The sequence below is a fragment of the Mesoplodon mirus genome (genome assembly GCF_964341445.2).
Source record: "Mesoplodon mirus genome assembly, chromosome: 3".
NCBI lineage: Eukaryota > Metazoa > Chordata > Mammalia > Artiodactyla > Ziphiidae > Mesoplodon > Mesoplodon mirus.
The window spans coordinates 68,556,568-68,581,661 of NC_138978.1; positions in this window are offsets into that span (position 1 = coordinate 68,556,568).

Below are 25,094 nucleotides of genomic sequence, written 5' to 3' on the forward strand. Positions count from 1 at the left end.
GTAGAAGAAAGAAAGAGAGAAAGAAAGGAAGAAGGAAAGAAAGGAAGGAAGCAAGCAAGCAAGCAAGACAGAAATGAGGGAGGAATGAAAGAAAAAGGAAGAGTGAATGGAAGAAGGGAGGGAGGAAGGAAAGAAAGAAAGAAAGACAGGAGGGAGGGAGGGAGGAAGGAAAGAAAAAGAAAGAGTGAAAGGAAGAAGGGAGGGAGAGAGGAAGGAAAGAAAGAGAGAAAGAAGGAAAGGAGGGGCGGAGGGAGGGAGGGAGGAAGGGAACGTAGGAAAAAAAGAAAGAGCAGGTAAAGTAAAATAGAATAAAGTATGAAATATAGTAGCGTTATTAAAATTAAAAAGTAATTATTGAAAAAAAAACGGATCAATAGAGCCCTGGGACATATGGTGGAAGCAAAGCTATACAGAGAGAATCTTACACAGAAGAATACACACACACATTCACAAAAAGAGAGCAGGGGGAAAAATAAAAAATCTTGCTCTCCAAGTCCACCTCCTCAATTTGGGATACTTCGTTGTAAAGAGAGGAAAAGGGCGAGAAGTCTGAAATCTTGCTAAGTCCACCTCCTTAATTTGGGATAATTCGTCTTAAATCTTGTCCTCAAAGTCCACTTCCTCAATTTGGGATGCTTCGCTGCCTATTCATGCACTCCACAGACGCAGGGCACATCAAGTGGACCGTGGAGCTTTAATCCGCTGCCTCCGAGGCTGCACAGAGAGATTTCCCTGTCTCTTCTCTGCTCTCACAGCTCCCGGGTCTCAGCCTTGGACCGGGCCCCGCCTCTGTGCGTAGGTCGCCGGAGGGCGTCCGTCGCTCAGACAGGACGGTTTTAAAGGAGCCGCTGATGCGGGGGCTCTGGCTCACTCAGGCAGAGGGGAGGGATGGGCGCGGAGAGTGTGGCGGGCCTGCGGCGGCAGAGGCCGGCGTGACGTTGCACCAGACCGAGGCGCTCCGTGCGCTTTCCCGGGAAAGCCGTCCCTGGGTTCCGGGACCCCGGCAGTGGCGGGGTGCACAGGCCCCCCGGAAGGCGGGGCGGACAGTGACCCGCGCTTGTACACAGGCCCCGCGGCGGCGGCAGCAGCAGCAGCAGCAGCCCCAGCGTCCCACGCCCGTCTCCAGTGTCCGCGCCTTTAGCCGCGGCTCGCGCCCGTCTCCGGCGCTTCCCAAAGCAGCCCTCTTAATGCCCTCTCCACGCGCACCAGGAAACAAAAGGGAAGAAAAAGCCTCTTGCCTCTTCGGCAGCTCCAGACCCTTTCCCCGGACTCCCTCCGGGCTAGCCGTGGTGCACTAACCCCTTCAAGCTCTCTTCCTGCCGCCAGCCCCAGTCCTCTCCCTGCGCTCCGACTGAAAGCCGATACCCGAGCCTCAGCTCCCAGCCCCGCCCGCCCCGGTGGCCGAGCAGACACGCCTCTCGGGCTGGTGTGTGGATAACTTATCTTTAACCCTATTCTTTGCAAGTCTCCTTTCTCATAGGACTAATGCTTCTATGAAAAGCTAAAGGACTAAGCTTCTAACACATTCATGGTTCTCTTTCTACGTCTTTATCCTTATAGACTTATACCAGTGCCACACTGTCTCATAATATAATTCTAAATTTGGTAAGTGGTGTGATAGGCAGAAGAATGGCTCCTGAAATATGTTCACATCTTAATCCCTGGAACCTGTGAATATGTTCCCTTGTATGGCAAAAGGACTTGACAGATATGATAAAATTATGGACCTTGATATGGGGAGATTATCCTGGATTATTCAGGTGGGCCCAATCTAACCCACAAATCCTCAGAGGGGAGAACTTTTACCCACTGAGATCAAAGTGAGAGGGAGATGGTAATTCCTGTAGAGCCTCTAGCAATGAATATGTGAATGAATATATGTCACCCCTGCTGACACCTTGATTTTAGCCCAGTGATAACTGAGTTGGTTTTAATCTGCAGGAATGTAAGAAAATAAATTTGAGTTATTTTAAGCCATGAATTTTGTGGTAATCTGTTATAACAGCCATAGAAAACTAATACAAGTGTAAGAATAATTCTCTTCTACTGTTTTCCTTTTTTAAAGCTTATCTTGGTTATTTTTGGCCCTTCACTCTTCTACTTGAATTTTAGAAAGAATTTATCAAATTGTGTGGAAAATGGAATTTTGGAAAGAATTGTATTGATACATTCTAGCCAGTTTGGCAAGAATTGCCATTTTCATTACTATCTTTAAACACGGTGTGGTGTTAATTTTGTGTCAAATTGACTGGGCCACAGAGTGCCCAGATATCTGGACAAACTTTATTCTGAGTGTTTCTGTGCGGGTGCTTTTGGATGAGATTAACATTTAAATTGGTAGACTTAAGCAACTGCTCCCACTAGTGTGGGTAAGCCTCATCCAATCAGTTGAAGGCCTGAATAGACAAAAAGTCTGACCCTGCCCTGAGTAAGAAAGAATTCTTTCCTACCTGACTGCCTTCAAACTAGGACATCAATTTATTTTTTTCCTGCCGTCAGACTCGACCTGAACATTAGTTCTTCCTGGGTTTTCAGCTTGCCAACCTTTGGACTGGATCTCAACCATCAAGCTATCCTGGGTCTCCAGCTTGCCAACGCACTCTGCAGATCTTGGGATTTGCCCCTTCCATAACTGTGGAGCCAATTCCTTATAATATATGTTTACATATGTATATCCTATTGGTTCTGTTTCTCTAGAGAACCCTAACACACGTGGCATATTCTTCTAATTATTTGGGTCATCTTTTCTAATTTTTCTCCATATAAGTCTTGCTTTTACATCTTTTTTAGATTCATGCTTGAGTACAGGTTCATGCAAAAAGTACAGGTTTTATTGGTATCATAAATAGTATCTTTTTTATGATTTCATTTTATAATCTGATGCTTGAGTATAGATGTTACATAAGTGATTTTTTTTTTTTTTTTTTTTTTTTTTTTTGCGGTACGTGGGCCTCTCACTGCTGTGGCCTCTCCCGTGGCGGAGCACAGGCTCCAGACACGCAGGCTCAGCGGCCATGGCTCACGGGCCCAACTGCTCCGCGGCATGTGGGATTCTCCCGGACTGGGGTACAAACCCACGCCCCCTGCATCAGCAGGTGGACTCTCAACCACTGCGCCACCAGGGAAGCCCCATAAGTGAATTTTGAATACTCATCTAGTTTCCAGCAATATAACTGAACTCTGCTATTGTTTCTAATACCTTGTCAATTCTCTAATATTTTTTGTCAGGTCTCTTGGATATTCTTTACAGACTATAACACCAGCAAAAATTAACCATTTTATTTCTACTTTCTAATCTTTATGTACTCCTCCTCAATGTTGTAAAGTGTTGGTAGTATGTGTATTTGTGAAAGTAGGCTAAATGCAGTAATAAACAAATGGAATATTTCAGTGGCTTACTAGAACTGAATTTTCATGTGAGTTGGCAGGGGAACTTTGCTTCATGTAGTTAGGCTAGACCCAGGTGTCTTTCACCATGCAGCTCAGTCATTTTCTAGAACCCCATTCTCCTCAGCATTTAGCCACATAGATAGAGAAAGAGAGAGAGAGCCTGAAGGGTTGTAGGAAAGATTTCATTATAGCTTAGGTCTTGAAGTGATGTACATCACTTTTTCCCACATTTCATTAGCCAGAACTTAGTCACATGACTCTACCTAACTGCAAAGGAAACTAAGAGATACAAGCTATGTGCCCTGGAAGAAAGAGATACAGGACTGGTAAACACATAGCAGTCATTAGTAGTATCCCAGTTTTCTTTGGATAGCTATTCAGAATGAGAGTTGATAGGCCAAAGCATATGCATGCTTTTATGGTTTCATATTATTTTTAAGCTTTATTTTTTGCATACAATGTGACCTGAAGATATTGATACAATTTCAAACTGTCCTCCCTCAGAAACTTTATAGCAATACACAATTAGGACTCATTTAAAAGAAATTAATCTAGCTCTGTCCAAGACTGCTGTCCTCCATGAAGTTATAGCAAAAGCTTAGTATTTCTTCTATCTAAAAACAAACTTTCAACAGAGTACGTTGATCAGGGGCTGTTAATGAGCCATCTCTGGGAAGAAAAGAAATGCATTACCTTTGCCATTCCATTTGAGGCATCTTTATCAAGTGAGAATAAAAATGAGGAAGAAAATTCATGAAAGAACACTGTGACGGCTTAGGGCAGGAGGGGAGTATCTTCTTGGTCATGGAGATAGTGGGGGTAAGAGCGTTGAGATGACTCTGAAGTAGGCAGAGGCCACTGGCCTTATCTAGCTCTTGCTGAAAGAAATTCCTCTTTCTATTCCAACAGATGCCTCTTCAAACCTCACTCAACTCCATGAAGCTCATCACAAAAATACAGTTTTATTTTTATCAAAGTTAAGTGCCTGAAGGTATAATGCTTCCTCATTGTTTTCACTTCTGCTCTTCAAACCCTCACTTAGGAATCTGCAAGAAAGTCATCATTCCATTGGTCAACTAAGCACTAAGTTCTCTGTGATGAGCATCAACCACTAATAGGCTATAGATCTAACACAGGAGGTTTCCTTAATCATGAAGAGTTTTAGTTTCAATTTATTCTATAGAGGAATATAAATCAGGTGTGATGATATATTTAGGGATCCAGCATCCAGATTAGAGAAAGTTAGTTGACTGGTTACCTAGGTAATGAGTGATTACATAACAACAGGAGAAGTACTGACCTGATGATTTGTATGTGACCAAGGGCTAGGTTACTAATCATGATAACCATCTACAGCTCTATGTTCGATTTTTCCAATCTTCCCTGTTATTTGAGCCCTGAGGGCTAGTCAGAATAGGAGAGCTCCAGGAGTATCAGATCTGGGTATAATTTTGCCATTCTGTGGCAGAAAAAAAAAAAAAAAAAGAAAAACTGTAGAAAAACATCCTCCCCTGAGAAACTCAGTTTAGCCAACACATTGCTAGCTGAAATTCTTAACTGTGAGAAAGAATAGCAAAGTTGCTAATCAGAATTCAAAGAAGGTGGAAACAATGTGATAATTTTTACTGAAGGCTAAATTTAAAAGCAAGCTATACTAATACTAACCCCAAAATCTACTTAGCCCCTTCTCACATTTTTATTTCTTCCTGTGTAAATATGTACTAGGATGGACAAGAAGTTCATTCAGGTTTTTCCATAACATCTTACGGAAAAACCCAAACGAACTTTTTGACCAACCCAATACCTCTTTTCCCTTTCTGCTTCTAATTTCTTTTATCTTGTATCTCTTTCATTTTCTCCCATTTTTCTCTTTTGTCACTTTTTTTCTGCTTCTCTCACTCTTTCCTTAACTTCATTATCTTCTTATTACCCTCCCTCCACTTTTTGTCACCTTCCCACTAGACATTAACTGGCCTTTATCACAATATTAAGTATATTTTTATTATTGGCCAAGAGTGTTAAAGACTACTTTTGATTCTTATTCCTTGGTCTTAATATAAAATTCAGATTAATTGAATGTTTCACATACAAATTCAACTTATCTAATGTTTCCTGAACACTTGTTTTATTTGTTTTGGGTTTTTTTTTTGTGTGTGTGTGTGTGTGGTATGCACGCCTCTCACTGTTGTGGCCTCTCCCGTTGCGGAGCACAGGCTCCAGACACGCAGACTCAGCGGCCATGGCTCACGGGCCCAGCCGCTCTGCAGCATGTGGGATCTTCCCGGACCGGGGCACGAACCTGTGTCCCCTGTATCGCCAGGCCGACTCTCAACAACTGCGCCACCAGGGAAGCCTGAACACTTGTTTTAGAGTGGGACTGGCAACTCTACATTTTTAACAGACATCCGCAGGTGATTCTGATGTGGTTGTTCTGTAAGATCACACTTACTGAAATCCTTTCTTATCTTTTTTTTCTTTAAAGTTATTTATTTATTTTTGGCTGCATTGAATCTTTGTTGCTGCGCGTGGGTTTTCTCTAGCTGTGGCGAATGGGGGCTACTCTTCGTTGTGGCGTGCAGCCTTCTCATTGCTGTGGCTTCTCTTGTTGTGGAGCACGGGCTCTAGGTGCACTGGCTCAGCAGTTGTGGCTCCCATCAGTAGTTGTGTGCATGGGCTTAGTTGCTCCACAGCTTGTGGGATTTTCCTAGACCAGGGCTCCAACCCGTGTCCCCTGCATTGGCAGGCAGATTCTTAACCACTGTGCCACAAGGGAAGTCCCTCTCATCTTTTTTTATTCTCAATACTACCTTCCTTGTTACCAATTTCTAAACCTCTTCTTTTCTTCTTAAACCCCAATACCCACTATCTATAGATGACCTTGCATATTACTTTACAGAGAACAAGGTAACTATGGTGAATTTCTTCAGTTTCCATCTTTTGACAACTACTAAGAATGTCTCTTGCTATTCTTTTTTTTTTTTCCTGAATTCATCCTTGCACACCTCCTCTTTATATCAGGAGAAAGAGAACCTCTTATCCAAGGCTGACAGTGTGTCCTGCTCATTGATACCATCTGCAATTCCACCATTTGGAAGACAACTCCATCTCTTCCAATTCCCATCATTCTCCCTCCCTCTCTCCCTCCCTTTGTCCCTCTTTTTCACTCTCCCTTCCTCCCTCTCTCTCTTTTCTTCTTGCTCTAATAATTCCTTACCTTTCTTGTTGTGGTTGTTGTTATTGTTATTATTATTGATATGAAGATTTATCTCTTACAAACTGATAAGCTTCTTGAACACATCCCACATATTCATCTTTGTATACCTACAAATCACCTAGTTCAATTCTTCAATAAATCTTGTTAGATAATTAGTTGAATTGGTTGCTTTGTCCTTATGTATGTTCCTCCACAGAGTGTTCTTCTGAATCACAGATGTGACAATCCCCATCCTGGATTAAGGAATTAGAATGGCAGCTGGATAGCTGTTCAGAAACCAGCAACATTCAGAAAATGTAATAAATGTTCCTATTCACAGTGGCAATTAAATCTGTAAGACATTTAGAAATAACTTTCTCAAGAAATGTGATATTTATATGTAGGAAACCACATCTACTGAAACATAAAAGAAACTAAAAAATTGGAAAGGCATATTTACCTCACTGGGAACTGAAGGAAGCATATCATAATAATGTCATTTTTTCCAAAATTACTTTATACTTTTTCAGGCCATTAAAATCCAACCCAGATTATGATAATACTTTTGATTACTTGTCCAAGGGGAGGGGGCAGTTTGAGAAGCTTCCATGTGGTGTTTGTCACTGTGCTATCTCTTATTCCATAGGCCAAGGAACCCATGGGACAGTTCTGCCAATGACCAAGCATGTTCATTTCAATTATACACTTAAGGCCTGGGGAGCTGGCCACTGGATGGGTTTGGGTCCTGAACACAGTGGATCCACTGTGAGTGAGACCAATATTGGGATTCCATTTATTACTGGCCCCCACTGACTCTAATGGCAGGAGCTATCGCAACACTTTTTTCAATGTCCAAGTGTTCTCCAAATGAGTATCCCCTTTTCCCCAGTGTATGCTCACCTAAGTAAAAGTCCCTAAGTCACTTTGGAGAAGGATAGGGGAAATCATTACTATAAACATTTGTCATGCTGTCCTAGGATCCTTCCTCAAGGTGACAGTGCATCTTTTTTAGGCAACTCTGAAAATTGCCTAGTTCAGGTCAAAATCATGAATCATGAGTTAGTGCTAGGGCCCTCAGCCTCTGATCATCCAGCTTCATTTCTTTTGGTTAAATAAATTAAGCTTATCTTTATTGGCTGCCCACTATCTTGCCTGTAGAAATACTGTTCTATTAACTACCTTTACAGTTCTATGTGGGTCAGGGCCCTTGGCTGTCACTCTGAAACTGCTACTCATTATGATTATTCTGCTCATTTTGCTTCTGCTGGTTACATGCTGCCATGTTTGCCTCTGTTATTTCAGAATCCTTTCATACTCATTGCCACTAGGGCACCCAATTCTAGAATAGCCCAGGATTGCAGCAGACAGCCACCACTGATCTTCTCAATGATCCTAATGTTCCCTTCACCTTATTGCTTTGACAAGGTATCCACCATCTAAACACAGTTGACTAGTGCTTTAGCTGCTCACCTCTGAGCCTTTTAATCCCTTCCATCACCATCTGCCATGGCAATTCTGGGCACTTCTCCTTTATTTAGTATGAGCTATCACTTTTTCCAAGCTTTCAACAACCATTCTAGAAGCACACTAGTGCTGTCTCCTGGAGTCCTTGCCAGGTCAGTAAATCCCGTGTGTTAGAAAAATGCTCTCACACTGATAAACTCTCTTTTCTCCAATTCTATATTCTATCTTCTTGATTCAGCATCCTCAAAATCCAGTCCCATACACACTCTTCTGGCTTTTGGATGGGGACTGTCCCTTGGGAGAGGGGAACCTTGGGCAAGGCAGCTTTGTTTAGTAGAGGGCAATTGTAGCATCCACTAATGATTCTTGTTGTAAATAATTATTATCATGGCTGCTGAAAGGAGGTTTTCCAATTCTTTCATCACTTTAGTTTACATATTTCTAACACCCTAATATAACAGAACAGAGAAAATAGAGTGCATATAATATTAGAAAGAGAAAATATAATCCCTAAAATGAAAAATGTGATATATCTCCAAGAATCAAAGAAATGCAAATTATGACAAAATTCAGTATTTCACTGAAAAAAATTGCAATTTAAAAAAAAATCATACTCACTTTTGGCAAGGGCATAGTGAAATGTGAATTCTCATTTCCTTGTGAAGGGAGTGTAAACTTGTACAATTTAACTCTGTGTATTAAGAAACAGGTAATTCCTCCTCTAGGAACTTCAAAAATTCCTTTCCATCTCAGTGTGCTTCCTTTTTTCCTCTTAAATTCAGATAAAATTAAATTTATACTTTTAATAAGTATATATCATCTCACCTGTCTTAGTAGCTCAGGTTTTCATAACAAGTACCTGAAATTTTCTTCCTTGCAGTTGTGGAGGCTGGAAAGTCAAGATCAGGATTCCAGCACAGTTGCTCTCTGATGAGGAGTGTCTTTCTGGCTTATAAATGGCCATCTTCTCACTTATGTTCACATGACAGAGAGTGCAAGAGCAAGGAGGAAGGAGAGAGAGAGAGAAAGAGAGTGGGAGAGAGACCTTCCTCTTCTTATAAGGACACAGTCCTAACAGATAAGGGCCCAACCCTCATGACCTCATTTAACCTTAAGTACCTCCTAAAGATCCTATCTCCAGATACAGATATCCTTGGGGGTTAAGGCTTCAACATATGAATTCTTTTTTTTTTTTTTTTTTTGCGGTATGCGGGCCTCTCACTGTTGTGGCCTCTCCCGTTGCGGAGCACAGGCTCCAGACGCGCAGGCTCAGCGGCCATGGCTCACGGGCCCAGCCACTCCGCGGCATGTGGAATCTTCCTGGACTGGGGCATGAACCAGTGTCCCCTGCATCAGAAGGCAGACTCTCAACCACTGCGCCACCAGGGAAGCCCAACATATGAATTTTGAGGGGACAAAATTTAGTCTATAGCATCATCTCTTAAAATAATTACCTTTAAATATCTACCCTACTATTGGTATATTTGCAAAGAGAGTTGTCAGAAATAATATTTACATAACATTAACTTTGGTGATTTCTGAATGATAAGAATTTTTTATTTTGGCTTTCCTCTGCACTTTTCTATCTATTGCTTGAATGTTTTTATAGTTACTTTTTTAATTATAAATTCTAAAAATCAGTGTCTTTTCAACAGCACCCTTTTTGTTTGCTATCACGTAGGCCTGTTAGTGATGAAAGACTTCTCCATTGCCATGAAGACTCTTTGCCTCTAATTTATCAGTGTTTCTAAAATGTTCCTACCAAACACTCCTATGAACACAAGAGAGGAGGAAGAGGTATGCAGTGGAAGGAATTTCTGAGGATATAACCAGAGGTATCCTATGTCAAGTATGAAATTTTTTAGAAGTCTTATGTTGTAATCTTTAACTTGATTTTTCCATTTTACTCCATAATAGAGACCTGTTTGTTTCTGTATAGAAATAATATCTAAAATTACTTACCCTTGAGTAAAATTCATGTTCAAGGAAAACATATCATCATTTATCCTGGGGTTTTAAGTGTCCCTTGATTCAATCAGCTTACATCTGGGGGCACTCTTATGAGAGGTATTGGCCTAAGTTAATTATTAAAACTATCGTTTGCCTGGACCTCTACAAATTGTAAAATACTTCCACATGAATTGGGCCTCTCAGCATCCTCTTTTCCAGGTTAAGTCTACTTTACCTAATCTTTAATCCTGAAATCCCTCCAGGCTCAGTATTAGGCCCCTTTCTCTTGTAACTTTATATTCTTTCCCTAGATGATCACTTTTTTTTTTTTACCATGGTTTCAATTACCTTGTACATTCCAGTGATACCAAGATTTACATCTCCAGAACCACCTACAGAACTAACTATTTGCTTGACATCACATCTTGGGTGTCTCACAAGTATTTTAAGCTTTAAATATCCAGTATGGAATTCATGATCTTCCTCCAAATCTTGCCCTTCTTCATTCAAAAGCACCACCACCCATCTAGCTGTGCCAGAAACCAGTATTATCGATGACATCTCAGTATCCTTCACATCCACATCTAATATATCACCAATGTTTATCAGCTTCTAAAAATGCCTTTAGTTAGTCTATTTCTCACAAGTTCACTACCACCATCACCACCACCATAGGTTCCTAGTCAAAGTTATCATAATTTTTTCCTGGCTACTGAAATAGATATTTACATTTCTATTTTGATGTCTGGTAGGCATCTCAAAATTGATGTCCAAACAGAACTTTTGACTATTCACTCCAACCTGTTCTTTTCCTGTTCTTCTTCATGGGAAATGGTATCAACATAAGCCCAGTTTCTCAGGTGAAAAGTGAAGAGAATTCTAGATTCCCCATCTTCTCTCACACCCTATACCTAATTCTCATTGTGTTCTGCTGACTATACCTTTAAAATATATGTCCATTTCATCTTTTCTCTTCATTTCCATTGTTAACACAGCATTTATTCTAAGCCACCATCACCTCTCAACTGGATTACTGCAGAAGCCTCCTAACAGGTGGCTTCCTAACCTGCTCCTAACCTGGTTCTACTCTAGTCTCCTTGCATTCTACTTTCAATGAACTTCTTTTTAATACTATATATAAGATAATGGTGCAAGCATACATGTAACCGACCACACTTAGAAAAATAATCCTTCAAGTCCTTATATTATGTGGTCTGTTTACCTCTCCGACATCGCCTGTTACCACCTCTCTGTGTTTCATTAGACACATTGGCCTTCTTTCTGTCCGTGAAACTCTGGAAGCTTATTCCCACTTTAGGGCCTTTATACTGGCGTCTTCTCTGCCTAGAATGCATTTATACCAGTTTCTGGCATGGTTCACTGCTTTACTTCATTCATATCTCTGTTTAAGTGTTGTCTCCTCACAGGGGCATCCTCCAGCTATGCTAGTACCTCCCAGTCACTTCACGTGCTCTTACCCTTTTTTTTTTTTCAGCAAACCCTAAATTATATGCCTTTGTTTACATGTTTATTGTTTATTGTCTGTTGCCCATATCCCTCACAAAGGCAGGGACTTCATGTATCTCATTCACCACTATATCCTCATTATCTAGCATAGTACTTGCAAATAGCTGGTGCTAAGTAAATGTTTCTTGAATGAATGAGTGAATAAATGAATGACAACCTTATGAGTTAGGACTGATATTAATGTATACCTGTTTTCCAAATAAGTAAATGAAAGCACTAATGTTCATCCCAGGTTTTATAGAGCATTGCCTTCTTCTGAAGAAGATAGAAACAGCTTACATTACCGAGCTCATACTACATGCTAAGCATCATTCTAAGCACTTTATATATATTGTGACAATCCTCTTAACAACCCTGTGACGTAGGTACTATTATTTTCCTCACTTATTGATGAGGAATCTGTACAACTGAGTAACTCAGAAACTTACCCAAGGTTTCAAAGCTAGTAAAGAGTAGATCTAAAATGTGAATCTAAGCATATCTACTTTGGAGCCTGTGCCCTCACATAACTTATTAAATGTGTTAAATTAATTAATAAAGGTGAAGCACTTAAAACAGTGTCTGGCACATAAGTGTGTGTGAAGTAGATATTAGTATTATTATTTTGCTTTGTTGGTATTGTTCAAATATTTTCCCCATGTTTATTGGTTCTACCAGTTTGTGGTTTGCCTTTTTGTTTTCTTAATGATGTTTTTCAATGAGCAAATATTTTTCATTCTGATGAACTCTAATTTATCATTTTTTTCTTTTATGTTTTGTGCTTTTGTTTTATCTAAGAATCCTTTACATATGCCAGGGCACGGAGATTTTCTCTCCTATGTTTTTTCTAGAAACTCTAGAGTTTTAGATCTATATTCCTTTTTTCTCATGAAGATATTGAGTTGATCCACTACCATTTTTTGAAAAGGCTTTTGTTTTCTCCATTGAGTTGCCCTGGCTCCTTTGTAGAAAATCAATTGACTATAAATGCATTGATCTATTTCTAAACTTCCATTTCTTCTTTTGATCTATGTCTTTCTCTTTGATAATGCCAAACTGTCTTGATTAAGGTAGCCTTACAGTATGTCAGTACAGTTATTAGTCCTTTAAATGTTTGAAACAGTAACCACTAACTTGGCTATTTAAATTTAAATTAATAAAATAAAATAAAATTAGAATTTCAGTTCTTTAGGTGAAAGAGCCTTGTTTCAAGTGCTTAACAGCCACATGAAACTAGTGACTGCTATATAGGACAGCACATAACTATAGAACACATCCATTACCACAGAAAATTTTATTTAACAGTACTGTAGAAACTCTTGAAATCAGGTAGAACTTTATTCCTACTTTAAAAAATTGCTTTGGTTATTCTAGGTTCTTTGTACTTTCATATGAACTTAGAATCAGAGAGTCCACTTCTACAACAAAGCTGGTAAAATTTTGATTGGGATTGCATTGAATCTATAGATCAATTTGAGATGATCTACAATGTTATCAAGTCTTCCAATTCACAAATATGGTATATCTCTCCACTTACATAGGTCTTCTTTCATTTCTCCCAACAATGTGTTTTGTGTGTTTTCGTATACAGGACTTGGACATCTTTTACTGTATATTGTTTTAGGCATTATTTAATTAAATTTTTATAAATTTCATTTCCAATTATTTGCTGTCAGTATATAAGAATACTTTTTGTATACTAATCTAATATCCTTTGAAACTGCTAAATTCACTTATTAGTTCTAGCAACTGCTCTATAGATTTCCAAGAATTTTCTACATAAATAACATATCAACTGCAAATAAGAACAACTGTATGTTTTCCTTTCTGATCTTTATGTCTTCTCAATCCTTTTCTTGACTTATTACAAAGCTGGTGTCTCTAGAACAATGTTTAAAAGAAATGTTGAAAGTGGGCATCCTTATTTGTTTACAATTTCAGGGGGGAAAAATGCCCTGTATCAGTTTAAGAAAGTTCCCTACTGTTCCTATTTTTCTGAGAGTTTTTACTATGAATGAGTGTTAATGCTTTTCCTGAAAATATTGAAGTAATCACATGGGCTTTTTCTTCCTTTGGTCTGTTAAAATGATTAACTACATTGATTAATTTTTATATGTCAAACCAACTTAGCATTCCTTCTGAGATAACCCTACTTGATCACCATGTCTTAATTTTTAAAATATATTGCTGTATTTGTTTTGCTAATATTTGGTTAAGAATTTTTATATCTATATTATTGAAGAAAGTTGGTCTATGAATTTCAGTTTTTTTGTAATATCTTTGTCAGATTTTGGTATTATGATGGCCTTATAAAATGAGTTGGGCAGGATTCTTCATTCTCTGTTTATTGAAATGTTATGTAAGACTGGAATTATTAGTCCTTTAAATGTTTCAGAGAATTCACCAGTGAAACCAACTTGGGCCTGAAATTTTCTTTTGGGGAAGGGTTTTGGTAACAAACTCGATTTTTAAAATAAATATAAGTCCATTTAAATTCTGGTTTTTTCTTAGGTCAATATTAGTAAGTTGATCATTCAAGAACATTTTATTTAAGTGATCAAATTTGTTGCCAGGAAGTTATTCATAGTGTTCTTTTAATGTCTGCAAGGCTTATGGTAATAATTCCCTTTTCATTCCTAATATTGATAAATTGTGTTCTCTTTTATCTTGATCATTTTAGATACAGGGTTGTCAATTTTGTTGATCTTTTCAAAGAATCACATTTTGGGTCTGTTAATATTTTCTATTGTCTACTTTAATTTTGTTGACTATTTTTCTTTATTGCTACCTTCATTCTATTCTTTTGGCTTACTTTGTTGATCTTCATCTGACCTCTTACAGGGGAAATTTAGGTCACCAATTTTAGATACTCTTATCTAAAATAAGAATTTAAAGTGATGTTTTCCTCTCAGTACAGCTTTAGCTACATCCAACAAATTTTGATTTGTTGTCATCAGTACAAAACATATTGTAATTTCCCTTATAATTTTCTCTTTGACTCATGAATCATTTAGAAATATGTTGTTTACTTGCAACATATTTGAGGTTTTCCTAGATTATTATTATTTATAAATAATTGATTTATTGTCAGAGGATACAGTCCATACAATTTTGATCCTTTAAAATTTATTGAGGCTTGTTTATGGTACACTGATTTTCTTAATGAATTTATTGCATGCACTTGAAAAGAATGTGTATTCTGCGGTTGTTGGATGTAGTATTCAATAAATGTCAATTAGTTAAAGGTTTTTAATAGTGTCGATCAAATCTCCTATGTATTTACTGATATTTTCTCTATTTGTGGTTTTATATTTCCTTGATGTCTAAAGATATTCTTTTCATGTGCTTAATGGTTATTTATAACTTTTTTGTGAGTTATCTGTTCAAATCTCTTGGCCATTTTTCATCATACTGCAATAAGTTTGTCATTATTCAGTTATAAGATTTCTTTCTATACTCTGGATATGAATACATTGTCAGAGATATGAATTGTTAATATTTTCTTCAAGTCTATTACTTGATTTTCATTTTCTTAATGATATTTTTTAGAACAGAAGTTTTAAATTTTGAAGAATTCAATTTCATCAAATTTTTTATGATTTGTGCTATTTTTGTTCTGAGAAATCTATATGGTATCCAGGCTCACGAAGATTTTTTTCTGTTTTTCTTGAGAAGGTTTATAGTTTTATCTTTTTTTTTTTTTTTTTTTTTTGGTACACGGGCCTCTCACTGTTGTGGCCTCTCCCGTTGTGGAGCTCAGGCTCCAGACGCGCAGGCTCAGCGGCCATGGCTCATGGGCCCAGCCGCTCCATGGCATGTGGGATCTTCCCGGACCGGGACACGAACCCGTGTCCCCTGCATTGGCAGGTGGAACTCTCAACCACTGCACCACCAGGGAAGCCCTATAGTTTTATCTTTAATGTTTAGGCCTCTGATCCATTTTGAGTTCATTTTTATATTTGATATGGGGTAAGGTTCCATATATGTTGAGTTTTCCATATATATTGATCTTCTCCTGAATAATTTGTTAAAAAGACTTCTTTCCTCATTGAATTACTTTGGCAATGTATAGAAAATCAATTGACTAGGGGTCTTTTTCTGGACTCTCCATTGTGTTCTATTGATCTGTGTTTTTATCTTTAGGCCAATACCACAGTGTTTGGACTGCTGTAGCATTATAATATGTCTTGAGATGAGACAATATAAGTGTTCTTAACTATATTCTTATTCAGGACTATTTTAGATATCTAGGTTACTTGCATTTCCATGTAAATTTCAAAAGAAAATTGACAATTCTTATCAAAAAGATTTGCTAGGATTTTGTTTGGGATTGCTTTGAATCTATAGATAAATTTGGAGACAAGTGACAACAATGTTGAGTTCTTTAATTCATAAAAATACATATCTTTAAATTGGTTTAGGTTTTCTTCAATTGCATAAGTCTTTGCTAGTTTTCAGTTTATAGAACTTGTACTCTTTTATTAAATACATCTTTACATCTTATTTTTTATACTACTGTAAATGGCATTTTTTTCATTTTCAAATTTTAATTTCCAATTGTTTCAGTCTTATATATGGGAATGCAACTGGTTTCTGTATATTGACTTTGTATCCAGTGACCTTGCTAAGCTCATTTATAAGTTCTAGTAGCTTTTCTGTAGTTTTGTTGGGATTTTCTGTTTACCCACTCATGGTGTCTATCAATAAGAGAGTTTTATTTCTTTCTCTTTAATCTGCATGTCTTTCTTTTACTTGCCTTAGATGTTTAATAGAATCTTGAGGGAAAGCATTCAGTCTTTCACTCTTAAGTATGAAAACCTGTAGATTTTCTGTAAACACGCTTTGCCAAACTCTGGAAGCTCCCTTCTGTTCCTATTTTGAAGAGAGTTTTTTTTTTTTAACCAAACATGGAAATTGAATTTTGTCAAATGCTTTATCTATAGCCACTAAAATAATATATTTTGGTTTTTTAAATTCAATTAATAGGAGTAATTACATAAACTTATTTTCAAATGTTAAACCAACTTTGCATAATTGTGATTAAACCCACCCAATCATGATATAGTGTCTTTCTATGTGTTGCTTTTTGCTAATATTTTAAGGATTTTTGAGTCTCTGTTCACAAAGGATACTGTTTTATACTTTACTTTTAATGTATTTTCCTGATTTTGGAAACAGGGTAATGTGGGCCCCATAAAATGAGTTAAGAAATCTTCCCTCCTCTTTGATTTTCTGAGAATTTGGGTAGGACTGACATTATTTCTTCCTTAAATATTTGATAGTGGGGTATTGTTTTTAATAGATGTCAGGCACCAATATGATGAAACACATGCTATATAAACATGTAAATGTATAGAAGTGCAGCAGATTTCTGTGTACTAATTTTGTATCCTGCAACTTTACCAAATTCATTGGTGAACTCTAGTAATTTTCTGGTAGCATCTTTAGGATTTTCTATGTATAGTATTATGTCATCTACAAACAGTGACAGTTTTACTTCTTTTCCAATTTGGATTCCCTTTATTTCTTTTTCTTCTCTGATTGCTGTGGCTAGGGATTCCAAAACTAAGTTGAATAAAAGTGATGAGAGTGGTAGCCTTGTTTTGTTCCTGATCTTAGAGGAAATACTTTCAGCTTTTTACTGTTGAGTATGATGTTAGCTGTGGGTTTGTCATGTATGGTCTCCATTATGTTGAGGTATGTTCCCTCTATGCCCACTTTCTGGAGAGTTTTTACCATAAATTGATGTTGAATTTTATCAAAAGCTTTTTCTGCATCTATTGAGATGATTGTATGGCTTTTATTATTCAATTTTTTAATGTGGTGTATCACACTGATAGGTTTTCAAATATTGAAAAATCCTTGCATCCCTGGGCTAAATCCCACTTGGTCATGGTGTATGATCTTTTTAATCTATTGTTGGAGTCAGTTTGCTAGTTTTTTGTTCAGAATTTTTGTGTCTAAAAATAATAAATGTTGGAGAGGGTGTGGAGAAAAAGGAACCCTCCTACACTGTTGGTGGTAATGTAAAATGGTATAAACACTATGGAAAACTCAAAAACTCAAAACAGAGTTGGAGGTTCCTTAAAAGACTCAAAATAGAGTTGCCATGTGATTCCTCAATCCCACACCTGGGCATATAACCAGAGAAAACTCTAATTCAAAAATAAACATGCATCTCAATGTTCATTGCAGCACTATTTACAATAGCTAAGACATGGAAGAAACCTAAATGTCCATCAACAGATGAATGGATAAAAAAGATGTGGTATATACATATACAATGGAATATTACTCAGCCATGAAAAAGAATGAAATAATGCCATTTGCAGAAACATGGATGGACCTAGAGATCATCATACTAAGTGAAGTAAGTCAGATAGAGAAAGATACCATATGACATTGCTTATATGTGGAATCTAAAAAAATAGATCCAAATGAACTTATTTACAAAACATAAATATACCCACAGACATAGAAAACAAACTTATGTTTACCAAAGGGGAAGGGAGTGGAAGGGATAAATTAGGAGTTTGTGATTAACAAAATTAGGAGTTTGGGATTAACATATACACACTACTATATATAAAATAGATAACCAACAAGGACCTACTGTATAGTACAGGGAACTATACTCAATATTTTGTAATAACCTACAAGGGAAAAGAATCTGAAAAATATATATATATGTGTTTTATATCTATCATCTATCTATCTATCTATCTATCTATCTATCTATCTATATCTGAATCATTGTGCTGTATACCTGAAACTAACACAACATTGTAAATCAAATGTACTTTAATTTAAAAAAAGCATGTAAATAAATAATACTGTTCCAATTATATAATAGTATGCATTTTTATATATCCCACTATATTAAAATGATTCATATTCTCATCAGATTTTTTCTTGGATTAGCATGCAATTTATTCTGATTTCTTGTAGAATTAGGGGAGGCCAGCCCACTAATAGTAGACAGCCTCAAAGCATTACCAAGAGAGGAAGAGAAGGAAAAGCAACAGGGTTCACATTTACTCTTTTGTGACCCTATATATAAGTGCTTATTTTTATGTGACATTCATACCAAGTTCAGGTCTGAGATTTAGGGCAATTTTAGTGAAACTGCCCTAAATCTACCTCAACATGCCTCTTATTTTAAATACATCAAACCTAAATAAACTGGAAGATTATCATTTGACTGTCAACATTAATAATAAAATCAGAACCAGGGATGGAAAAAAGGATGAACATATGATCAATATTTCTTATAGGTGACTCTCTATGTTTTATGCAGGAAATGAAGCTACATATAAAGAGATTAAGTAGGTCATGATGATATCAATATCATCAAATATCAATCATGATTTTTAGGTCATTCAAAGAAAGAAATATTTATTATTATAGTCTAGTATAATACTTTCTATGTCATAACTTAACACTTTTATTGCTAAACTTTTTTAGTTAAACACTGAATTTCTAACAAATTATGTCCAAATAATTAAGGCTGCTGGGAATAATGTATTCTTGAAGAATGTTTTACAATTTCAAACAAAAATTTCATAAAACAAAGAGTTTCTATTTTACTTTCTTCCCTTCCTAATATCTACAAGTAAATAAAAATTACTTGCAGGTGTTTTTGGAGAAGTGAGGCAGATATGTAACTTTTAGTTTAAAAAAAAAAAAAGATGGAGGACCAATAAACCTAACTTCAAAGCCTCTGTCAATATTGAGTCTTCCAGTCAGCTTCAGATACTTTGCTTGAAGGAAACTGATTTGCTGGTTTTCAGAGCTTTAGAGTTGGCAAAGTGCTTGTAAAAAACTCACATCCAATTTATGTTTTGTGTCCTACCCCTTACGATACATTGGGGCCATACTGCATTAAAACACAAATTTCATGCAAATAGTTGGTCCAGCAGCTCTGGGAAACAAATACTGTATTATAAAACAGTATACCCTGTGTTCTTTGATTGCCATTCATTAACACAGTTTCCAGTGAGAGTGGCATTTCCAACTAATGCAGAGTTGAAAGCAGATCCTGTACGAAATCCCCTTCTTCTTCTGCACCTGGTTTCCCCTCCCCCTTCCCTGCCAGCCCCTCCACAGTGGAAGGCAGCCCAGGCCTGGTTCCTGTCACTAGCCAGGCTACAGTCTCAAATCCCAAGCCTGTGTTCTGGTTTCCCTCTGGGTCTTACTAGAGGTTTATCGACAAAACACAGGCTCCTCATAATCTGTTTGAAAAGCCCACTGTGTTCAACAGGAAGATATGATCATCCTTTAGTGGTGAATACAGTGCTGTGTGTTGTCATTATGGAGAAAATGTTCTACAAGTGTGTGTATGGAGGGAAGTGAACTGGGGGGGGGGATGTTTTCACTCTACTAGTGAAACAACCTCCTCTCTGCCAAAAACCTAAGATCTGGTCCCCTTTGGGGAACTCTCTCTCTAGTTTTTACTTTGGAAACCATCTGCTCTCTCCATGAGTATTGGCTCCTCAGGGAAATCCTGACCTCACAAAGTCTCGGCCTCATGTCCAGGGGAATTCCATACACAAGCCAGCCAAGACTTGACTTGTCCTTCTTGGAGAGAAGATTTTGTGGACTCAGCACTTTGCATGTGTTTATCCTTTGAGCCAAAGATAAAACTAAGCTTTCTAATTATGCAAATAATTACCAAATATTCACTCTCTCTCCTTCTCCCCACCTCTCTCTCTTATATTTAACAAAGTCATTATCATGCACTGTAAATAGTACCTGAATTTCAGTTTCAGTTCTGCCAGTTAACCACCACATGACCTAGGACAACTTGTACATGAAACCTGGATATTGAATGGGCTGATCTCAAGAGGATATGAGCAGAAAAGCAAAATAACAAAAATCAAATAAGATGACTTTACTATTTTTCGCTGCTGTCCCTTCAAACTTACTCTGTGGGCTATTTCTTCCTCGCTACTAACAGTGATATCTTGGCAGGAACTTTCAAGTATGCTCAGATATGCAAGTACTCCAGTCACTTTTATGAATATTCATAGTCTCATTACAGGGCTAAAAATGTCATAATCACTGCTCCTTATTCTTATCACTGCCACTACTGCTTACATCATCCTTCTATCTGAGTTTTGTATTGCTTTAGACCTGGAGTCCAGAATGGGAAGAGTGTGCTCTTGACTCCTCTATTTTCTCCACCTTCTCTTCCTCTCACTGTTTTCAGGCCTTCTCTGAATCTATCAGACTTCGAGGTGGGGTAATGAGGGATGACAAGTAAGCAACAGGAAAGATCTTACTTGAGTGGCATGGAAGTAACCTATGATGGAACCCTCTGAGGGTGGCAGTGTTCCAAAACCAATTCTTCCTCTTATGGGTTGCTTTTGTGAGTTCTTCAAAAACAGCCCACTGGATCTTTCCAATTGCAACTTTCTTGTTTCTTACTTATCACTTGTTGGCTGCTTAAAATTCTTTCTTCAGCCTTTGAGCATGTGGAAGAAATATCTCTCATTGGTGTCACACCTCCATCCACACAATTTGTTGGGGAGGGGAGTGGAATTCAAAGTAGCTTCATATTGCCTCTCTCTCATGTGATCCATATCTGACCCACAAGAAAAACTCATTCATCCTTGTCCTATAATCTTGTTGATAGAAGAGCTTTTTATTCCCAAGGTAGTCCTTTTTTCCTCTGTTCTACTGCCTTGGGCCAGTCTGTCTCCAGCTTCTCTTGCCATCCTGATGCTTCCAGATTATAGGATAATAGGTCAACCCCTATAAGTAATTCCCTTGAACTCCTCTTTCTTATTTAGATCAGGGGGAGGAGGAAGCACCCCTTCTATCCCATAGGAGTGGAAATACACAAAACATCAACAGCTTTCTCCAGAGTAATCCTCTCCCAGCTACTTTGGCTTCATTTTTTAAAATCTTCATGGTGGATGATGGCTCAAGATCTCAAAATCAGGTCTATATAACTCCAAATCCTTTCTCCGAGTAAGTAGGTAATATATATTACATCATTATAGATTAATAAAACTTGATAGCTCTCAAAAAGGAAATTACAGTTGATGGGGAACAAAGACTTATGGATGGATTCAGGGTAGGCATTTTTGGCAGAAATGCCACAGAGGTATCCTTCTTAGTGCATCATATTAGGAGGCAAATTGTGTCTATTTTTCCTATCACTGTGGAGGTTAACTTTGAGCACAAAGTAATGTGTGCCAGGTTTTTTCACTATAAAGTTACTATTTATCCTTTGTAATGAATAAATCTCATGTTGGAAGATATTTTGACTATGTAAATATCCAGATTTCTTGTCAAACTTTCACTCACTAGTTTCAGAATCCATTGATGATTCTTGCCTGAAACAATTATTACTGCATTTGTAACAAAACGATAGTAAATTAGTATATTTTTAATAAACTAACATAGAAAATAAAGAAGTGACAACATTAAAAAAAGAGAGGCTTAGAAAAAAATACCAGATTTGAAAAACAAAGAGAATGACTAGAAATGAAAGACAACACCATTGAAATTACCAAGCCAATGAATTAATTAAATACATATTAAACACAGCTTAGAAAAGAATTAATATACTAGAACATGCATCTGTGATTATTCAGAATCTAGTCCAGTGAGATAAAGAGATAAAAAATTTAAAAGAAAATAAAGATAAAGAGAAGTGGAAAACAGAATAAGAAAATTATAGATGCTTAATAGATGTTTCAGAACATAAAATTATTTAGTGTTTCTGAAGGAAAAAAGGAAAGAGAAGTAATTTTCAAATAGATAGCGACTGAAAATTTTCCAAAGTTGTTAAAAGTCATGAATACTCAGACTCAGGAAATATAAGAAGCAGGATAAATAAAACTAAATCCACACTACGTGGATCTTAGTGGAACTGCAGGACATCAGAAACTAAGAGAAACTTAAAGAAGAATAAACCATACAAAAAGGACAGATTTGCTACAAAGATTGAAAATTCAACTGACAGCATACTTATCAACAACAGTAGAAGTCAGAACACAATAGAATATCTCAAGCTGAGAAAATTACTGTCAACATAAAACTCTATATCCAGCCAAACAATCATTCAAGAGTGAAGTTATAGAAAGATTTTAAGACAAGAAGATACTGAGAGATTTCACCATTAATAATTTCTTTTTAAAAAAATCTTTAGAAGCTTATGTGTTAGGAAGAATTCTAAGATGGCCCCTTGATATTGACCCCTGTTGTAAACACACTTTCTACTAGGTACACCACTAATCTAATCACAGGTACTACTGTGAAGAGATTTTATGATGTATTGACATCCTCCAAATAAGTTGATCTTAAGACAGAGAGATTATAACATGAGTCCTTTAAATTTGGGCCTAGGGGTCAGAGACAGAAGAAATCAGAGAGATTCAAAGTATGTGAAGGAATAGAGAGAGGGCCACATGACAAGGGACTGTGGGCAGTCTCTAGGAGATGAGAGTGATCCTGGCCAACGTCTGTAATGGAATGGGAATCTATGTCCTATAACCACAAAGATCTGAACTCTGCTGACATACTGAATGATCTTGGAAGCAAATTATTTCCTAGAGCCTCCAGAAAGCAATGCAGCCCAGCTAACAACCTGATTTCAACCTTTTGAAAAACTAAGCAGAGGTTGAAGCTTTGGTGTGTGTCTGTACTCCTCATCTACAGACATAGAGATAACAGATGTGTGTTGTTTTAAACCACTAACTTTGTAGTAATTTGGTATACTGCCATGGAATACTAAGAGTGTAATTTAAGAAGATGGAAACTGGAGATATAAAAAAATCAATGATAAACTCTAAAGAAGCATTGACTATATAAGAAATGTAAATAATAGTAATAATGGGGCCATATAAAGAAGTTGGAAATAAAACACTAGCAAAAATTATATTTGAAACAAAAAGATGATCAGCATTAAAAGTTGGAATCTATGTTGTTTAGTAAGATGCTAAATATATTAACATTAAATTATGTAAAATCAGGTATACCTATTAAAAATACAAAGGCAGTCACTAAAAATTATAATTTCTTTTTTGTTGCATTGTAGGTAATTTCTTAGATCTATTTTTTTCATACCACATGTTCTCTCTTTAGCTGACTCTAATCTGCTTTTCATCATTATCATTGAGGTTTCTTGTTTGTTTGTTTACATTTTTCTTTGCTTCATCTTCTTACCAAAAGAAGACCTAGGGTGTGTTTAGTTTTCTATTATAATGTTGAATGTAAAAAATTCTGGAAACATAGGAAATCACAAATAAATCAACCTCCATAATTCACCACTATTAATTACTATATCCCTCTGTTTGTATACATAGAGTTTATATAGGTACACAACACACATATATATATACATGTGCATATATATATATGTACATATACACACATACACCCTTATTATAGTTTTATGATTCATACTTTTCTTAGGCAGTGTACGGTGATATAGTTAAAAAGATAAATTTTGGAGTCAGAGATACCTGGGTTCAAGTACAGCTCCATCATTTATAAAGCTTTGTGAACTTGAATGAATTATTTAACCTTCTGAGTCTCAGTTTCTTTATCTGTTAAATGGAGAAGATGATGATAGTACTTTCTTCATGGGATGGTCATTGGCTTTTAAATTTCAATGACTTATCTTTAATTTCTAAAATGTCCTTTTTCAAATAATCTTGTTCTTTTCTTATAGTGAATTATAATTTCATAAAATTTCTATTTCCTCATTTTATCTGTTTAATCAATTTTAAATATATTTATTTTATAAGGTCTTTTGGGTAGTTGTATCTTTACCAGTTCTTGAGTGAAAATTCTCCTTTTTGGTTGTATTTCTCTACCTTTTGATGAATTGTTTCTTTGGGCAGTCTACATTTTTTTTCATGGGCAAATTTTAGGTCCATCTAGGTGCTATGTCCTTCTGGTCCATGGCTTCATGAGCTCACATGATTATCATTAGGGCTATTGTTCACTATTAATTCTAACACATATAGGTTCCTTTCTTTGCTTGTTTGGCTGTGTATTAAGTTATTTTATTCAGCACTTCTATGTCTTTGTATTGTCAGAGCTATAGGAACACATCTCCATTAGTAAACTTTTAGACATGAGTATAAAAACTGGGAAAAAAATTTAGAGTGGATACTTAGATTCCCAGTACACTCAGATAATAGAATGTAAGCACCAACTGTTTCTAGCAAAGGCTGATCTTGACTCACAGACATGCTAAATCATCAGCTCCCCTCTCCTGATTCAAAAGCATACAAGCCACTGTATTAGTTAAGCAAAGCATTCTCATTTACTATCTGAGCTGAAGGAATAAGGAGGGGTCTTGAGATGCTTATGGAGGGCAGGAGCAAAAATATAGAGTATGAGCTGACTGTTGTAATAGTCTGAATTCCGAGTTAATCAAGAATTTGCAGGTTTAATGTGCCTTTGCACTTTAACGTCTCAGATATTCCCCCAGATGCTTCCCTAGAGAGAAATGCTTAGTGAGTGTTAAGAGAAATGATCAAAACTATTAGAATCACTTTGTGTCATCATGAAACTTTACAAGATACTTGCACACTATAAATTAACACTAGTGTAATAAATGTAATACATTATG